We start from the raw sequence: 7,426 nt of genomic DNA, 5'->3' as shown, positions 1-7,426 counted from the left end.
GATCATGGTAGAACTAGCGCCAAAAACTCCTGCGTCAGCTGTCGCAGCAGCTGGCCCAGGTGGCACTCCATGCTGCCCTCCGGTCTCGGGCCCTCCGCTTCCCCGGCCGAGGACAACTGTCCAAGTAGGAAAGGTTCGCGGCGGAATTACCACTGGCGTGGGAATTTCCAGGTAGTTTACAAAGAGCTCTAGAGCTCCCCTGGCACCTGTGCCACCATTTCATCTTTCGAAGGTCTTGGCACCTCTAATCCAGAAGAGGATGTCAAGGCCCTCCACTATCTTCTTCCATTCCTCTGGAACTTCTATCCCTTATCATTCTCTATTAATCTTTTCTTAAATTATCACCACAAGAGGCAATTAAATACGGGATACCATTCCCCTCAAAATGTATAAATCATTGAGAATAACAGAGTGGGAAGTGGCATGCCCTTACGCCCTACCTTGGCACAGGGCATGCGTGTCAGTTCTTCCTGAAGGAGTCACGACCTTTGGATTCCCTTTTCCAGCCCTGGGGCTGAGAGATAGTCCGGGCCATAATTTATTGGCGAAGGTAAATAAATTCCCGCATAACACAAGAAATACCTCACTCTATTACCCTTGGCTCTTCTGCCAACATCATTTACTCTTTTAGTTATTTATTTGTCTTTTTTTAATGAATTTGTCTTTCATAGACTTTGCCCTTTGATTTTAAATGCCACCTTCATAAAATCTGAGAGACGTATTCCGCCTTTAGTATGCGGTCACGCTTTCAATCGTAACATCCTGTTCATTCTCCTTTTGTTATTTTTTTCCCCTTCCTTCTAAGAGCTCTGTTTTGTCCCAAACCCCTGGTCTTTTGTCTGCTTATCCTGTCTTAACATTGAGTGAGTATCTATTTATAGCCTGTACTCAAGTTATGGGCAGTGGATGCATAAAATTGGCATGGTTTAAAGTTAGTGAATTAAAACTCACGAATACTCGCTCGCCCACAACTGTCAAAATCCCCAGAGTCAGCCATCAACTGTTGAGTTGGCGAATTATGCATCGTCATTACAATATCAAGTAAATGGGATGTCATTTACAAAAATAAATGCTGTGTTATCATTTACACCGTCTCTTCAGGGCATATACTAACCGAATGCCTTGTTGATTTAGAATTAAGGAACTTATATGTAAATTCATTCTTAAATTTTGCCTCCTGCCTCAAAATTATCTTATCCTCGTAATCTTAAAGTAATGTATACCGTAAATTTAAATAAATTAATAGGCCATGTTAAAGTAGTTTAATATTAATGTGTTGGAAGTATTTTCCATTTTGCATGGGAATAGAGTAAAGTAAAAGCTTTTCTATTTCTTGTTGGGAGAAGAGTAAAGTAAACCAGCTGTGCCGACTTCTTGGATATCAACATACAAGCCTGAATGAAGGCTCGTATGTTATCTTCCTTGGGGAGCTATTATAATTTACAAGAAGTCGCTGCACAGCGTGTCTCCCCTCGACCTAATTTACCCTTTGTAATTGAGAACCGCATGGCTGATTGCATTTGACCTAGAAATCAGAGCACGGTTATCAACATTTCGATCTGTCCTTTTTACCTGGAACAGATATTGAGATGACATTGATAAAACAGGGCAGGAGAGAGACTTAATGCCACTCCCTGAAGACAGATTAGCCCAACTAAGCTTCTTAAATGGACTTTCTAAAGGCAAATTAAGCTGCCTGAATTGTCTTACCTCCGCTGGAAACCTGGGAAGAGGTTTGCACGGACCACCTGGCAAGCAACACATCATGTGCATGGTCCGACCGACCACTGGCCGGAGCCTTAAAAGGAAGAGACAGCAGTAGGCTGTAGCAGTTAGTTGTGAAGGAGCCATGCAGTAAGAGTCCTCGAGGACAGCCATATATGCAGGCGGGGGTGATGCAGTTTGCTGAGAGACCATTCATTCTCCCTGTCCGACTCCAGACTCAGTCATCCTCGAGGCACCGCCATATGAATCATCCCTCATCATTTCTTCCAGAGACCCTCTTCCCCTAAGGTAAAGTGTGAGTAAAGACTTTTCAGTCACGACCGTTTGCCCTTTAGAAAGTTTGGAGTACCAGCATTTCACTTCTGTCCTTGTGCCAGTTTATCAGTGCCATTTCCAATGCCCTGTGTTTGAGTGTAAAGTGGTCATTCATTCCTCGAGTCTTTGGCACCCTCAGTGCAAACTCAAGTCATATTCAGTGTTATATTGTTCCTTTACTGGCGTGTAATGTATAAATCTCTCTTGCAGAGGGACCTATTCACAGTGGACTCATCTTGGACTGTGCCTTGCCTTTAGTCAAGACTCCAGTAGAAGGTTCTTCAGGCAATGCAAGCCCTTTATCAATTTACTTATTCATTTTCCCTTCAAATGCTTTCTTTTGTAAATATAATTCTTTAATTTAGCCCAAGTGTTTACGTAACATTTCCTTATGAAGTAGAGCCCTCAGCTCCTAAATTCTCCCCTTTGTCTTATTTTTTTACGATTTCCCTTTACTCAAGTCAGAACTCAAGGCCAATTAAATAGTTTCCTTTGCCAGCCTAGAAATACCATAAACCCAGGGAAATAGGTAAAATGTTATATATATATATATGATATTATATACTGGATTATATATATATTATATATTATATATAGGCCACATGTAACCTTCATATTTAGCAAGAAGTAACCAAGAGCTGACCCCTTTAGAATGTTGAAGGGGGATTGTTGAGGAGAGCCGACCACAAAGAATATGAACTAGATACAACACATAAAGCTTATCAGTATTCTGATCTGTCCCCTCCCTTTACCTGGGACAGACATTTGGATTCGAGACACAGGCTCAAAAAGGGGCGAGGATAGACTTGTTGATCTGCCAACTCCCTAAACCAATTCAAATGAATAGTTGAATGTCGCTAAACAACCATTCTATGAATCAGAGTGATTGTAAAAGAATTGTCTTTCCACAGGACACCTGAGGGGAGCTGCAAGCGGATGGTCAAGACACCTGGAAGATGACATATCTTGGGCACGGTCACCATATCTCAGCCCGACACCAGTTGCCCCTACCTCAGATGCCTGCGCATACAAGCCAGACAGGAAGACCTTTTGCACTTAGCCAGACACGCCCTGGTAAGATCCACTTCACTTGCTGTAAGACAAAGCTGAGAGGAGCCGCCCCATGTCGACGTCTCTCTCGTGACCTCCTGACTTGGATCCAGGATCGGCGTTCCTTCATCACCACATGAACGGAACATCGCCACGACAGAACTAGTGTAAAGTGCTTAAGACCACCTTCATCATTCTTCACCAGGTTACCGCTCCCCACGCCCTCACTTTCCCTATGGGTAAAGTACAAGTGAAGGCTTTCAGTCACGACATTTGCTCTTAAATTGCTTATTGCCTGCCAATGAATCACTGTGTCCATTTTACCTACTGCTATTTCAACTGTTTTGTGTCAGTGTTATATTCTTCAAATAAATCGAGACCTTGGTACCACTGAAGTCTCGATCCATCTGTATGTTTATATTTTCCTTACTGAATCTACAAATCTCTCTGCAGAGGTACCCATTTGCCGTTCACCTCAGTAGGAAGACCTCCAGGCTTTGTAAGCCTCAATGAGAATTATTTACTTTTTATAAATTTTTTTTATCCTTTATTGTAAATACAATTACTTTAGTTAACTCAGTTGTTTATAACATTCCCCATCAAAGTAGAACCCTAAGCTCTTTTGCGAGATCCGTTTTTTTTTTTCTTTTTATGATTCCTGGACTGTAAAGTCAGATTTACTAGCCAAGTTAGTAAAATTCCACCTCCGTTGAAGTTCATTCTACAACTCCAGAAGACCAGGAAAATCATCTTTTATAATATTTTATCATATATATATTATATATAATCATATATACAAATGTCGCTTAATATATTAATCCCGCTACCTAGAATAAATGGTATGTAGTTATGGAGCATTTAAATATATGTCATATGATCCTTGACGGAATGTGTGACAGTGTTAAGCATGTTTAAGAAATCTTTGAGCCAGATGAACACTTGGTGTAAGTGTTTGCCGAGATGTTTGTAAACTTTAGTTCTCCCGATGTGCGAAAGGAATTTGGGTCTTGGAAATCTAGGTACCTCACGTAGGCCTGAGAGTTGACCCTGTTGACCTGTATGGTTTCACAGGATCTCCACGTCATGAGGGAGTGGCGGGAGAATGTTCTAGAATTATGAGAGTATGCGTAAGTCCGCTCGAAAAGGGGTCATTGAGGTATGTTATATTGGGATCTCGAGTACGGATGAGGGATTCGGGCAGTAACTTGAATTGGTGAACGTTCTGCCTGGTGAGGGCGCTAGACTTTTGCCAGTAAAGGTGAGAAGTGATCTTTTCATTTTTAAATGCCCGATTGGACATTGAGTTAATTGTGTACTCTGTTGGTTTCATTGACATTTTATTACTGAATATTTTTTGCCTCTTTATTGTCTTGCATATTTACCACGTATAACCTTTGGGATGTGTTCGGTGATTTTGGTAACTTGAGAATTCTCCTATCTATGGATTTTATATATCTTTATGCTTTATTTTAAAGGTGACTTTTTTGTTTCAGATGAATTTGTTAGTGGCCACATATTAAGGAATTTCTGACATATAACGATGACTTCGGTCATGACAGACTTTGACATTATTTTTCGAGTATGTAATGTTTGGCCATCAAAATCTATTTCATGTCCGAGAGTTTGATTTTTCATTTACCCGTCTTTTTGCCAGAAGTTACTAGCCTCGTCAATGCCCATTCTCTTCTTTGACAGTTTGCTTTTGTTTTGTCATTTGGAGGAATAAAAACTGTATCTTGTTAGAACATTTTTATCTAGCCTTGGTTTAATGACAATCAGAGAGACGGGTAGGAGATGAAAACTGATATTCTAGATTGACTATGAGCAGGGATGACGGTGTTGACTTTAAGGGTAGATTGTTTCTTGTGATTTTAGATTTAAATTTGGTTATGGAATAAGTGGGGAGAAGGATAAAACACACACACACTCCATTGCACGTAAATATTGATATATCATATATATATATATATCTTTTGCGATATATATATGCTTTATATCGTGAGCGGGGAAATGTACTATATGTATACAATGACCCACCTCCGCCATGACATTCATTGGTACGTTTTGGAACATCTTGTTATATATATATATCATATGATTTATATATAATCATGAAGCTACAAATGTCGCTTAATATCAAATTCACTTACTTGGTATATCTCCGTTGGAGAATTGTTGCCGAAGGGAATTTATATAGTGATAAATGAATTGGTATCGTCGGGACACGAACCTGACACGAAACCCTATTCAGCGACTCCAGTAGACGCTACCCATTGAGCTATCTCGGGACACGAATCCTTGACACGAAACCTATTCAGCGAATCCAGTAGACACTACCTATTGAGCTATCTTGATAGCTCAGTGGGTAAGCGTCTACTGGAGTCGCTGAACAGGTTTCGTGTCATGGGTTCGTGTCCCGACGATACCACCATTTATCACTTATATAAATTCCTCGGCGACAATTCTCCGTCGGAGATATTTCGAGGTAGCGTGAATTTGATATTGCTTACACTTGTAGCTTCATGATTGTATATAAATCATGGTGTGATAAAAAATTTCATATATATATATATATATATATATACAAACACACACACACACATATATATATATATATATATATATATATATATATATATATATATATATATATATATATATATATATATATATATATATATATATATATATATATATATATATATATATATATATATATATATATATATATATATATATATATATATATATATATATATATATATATATATACACACAAACACACACACACACACACACACATATATATATATATATATATATATATATATATATATATATATATATATATATATACACACACACACACATATATATAAATATATATATATATATATATATATATATATATATATATATATATATATATATATATATATATATCTATTGTCAGTATGTTGTCCTTTTTCCTTAAGTTCAATGCATTAATATAATTTTATTTAGTAATATTAATAGTAAGCCGCTTGGGCAGTATTCCTTAAGGACTTTGTTTATCCTCATCATCAGCCGGTTAATCTGTAACAATCTATTATAGCCTTGTTTTTCTTCTCAAGACACATCACCTTAGCCCATCACACCCCCTTCAGGAGTTTTTGTTTTGTCCCGAAAAATATGGGTGAGAGATCTGTCTTTTGAGCTGTGGATGGAGGTTTCTGTGGTTGCCTGCTTGACTGAATTGTGTGTTCTAGTTGTTTCCTGCTGTCCCCACTGCTTGAATTCCTGAGAGGACTTTTTCAAGCCTAGTGATATATCCTGCGGGTTTTTGCTCCTCCAATATTGGAGTTACGGCATTCCAGCTTACTCCTCTAGTTCAGTTACACTGCCAGAGGGCACTTTCTGTTTGATGGTAAGGGATATTATTGTCTTTCCCTGAGTGGATTACTGTTTTTGGCACCACTGCTGTGAATGGCATCGTGGTTCTGGAGGACATTATCTATTCAATGTCATATGTTTCTACAACTGTGTAAAGGTGAAAGATAGCTTTGTTATGATGGTAATGAAAAAAAGATGGTGTCTACATTTCCCTTTCGAAAATGTAAATTCGTTTACAGCTTTGGCTACTAATTTTCTTTCCTTGGGCGGTACTATACTGTTTATTGTAATTAGAGACCACATCCATTTGGTCTACAACGGCACCAGAAGTATGCCTTTGTGTATGGGTTACATGCCATAACTCCTCTCTGATATCCTTCTGAAACCCACCTTGTCAATCCTATCAACCGTTTTACATCTCATCTAGTGGTACATAATGTAAATGCTGCTATCATGCATCATCACAACCGTTCTAGATAAGGGTTTGATGGATGATCTAACTCCGATTTGCTGTTCTGTATCTTTCCTGTGTGATAGTTAGACTGACGTAGGCAGATATGTTTAAGTGTTTAAAGTTCTCAATGCATCTGACGTGTTCTTGGAAAAAAAGGGAAAATTCTCAAAGTAATTAATATAGCAGGTCGATAGAACAGATTTATTATGCTGAGAAACAACTATGGTTGGAGCAGGAGAGCTTACGCTGTGAAACAAGTTTCGGTATCACACGTCCTTACTTGGCAAAATAATTGAGCTGCCTGCAGTACAAAGGTAACCAAATGCAAATAATACGACTCTGTTGTAAATTTCAGCGCCGAGGCGAAGTAAATAAATCCTCCCTGATATGACGAGTACAAAATGCTTCGCTAACATATGGGTTGAATATTTTTCTTATGGCCAAGTCACCCAATGTATTTACCCTATTTATGAATGTTGCCTGGCTAGCCCCGTGCCTAAATACTGCGGT

This window comes from Macrobrachium rosenbergii, chromosome 21 (genome assembly GCF_040412425.1).
Source record: "Macrobrachium rosenbergii isolate ZJJX-2024 chromosome 21, ASM4041242v1, whole genome shotgun sequence".
NCBI classification, from domain to species: Eukaryota; Metazoa; Arthropoda; class Malacostraca; order Decapoda; family Palaemonidae; genus Macrobrachium; species Macrobrachium rosenbergii.
This window is presented reverse-complemented; position numbering follows the sequence as displayed.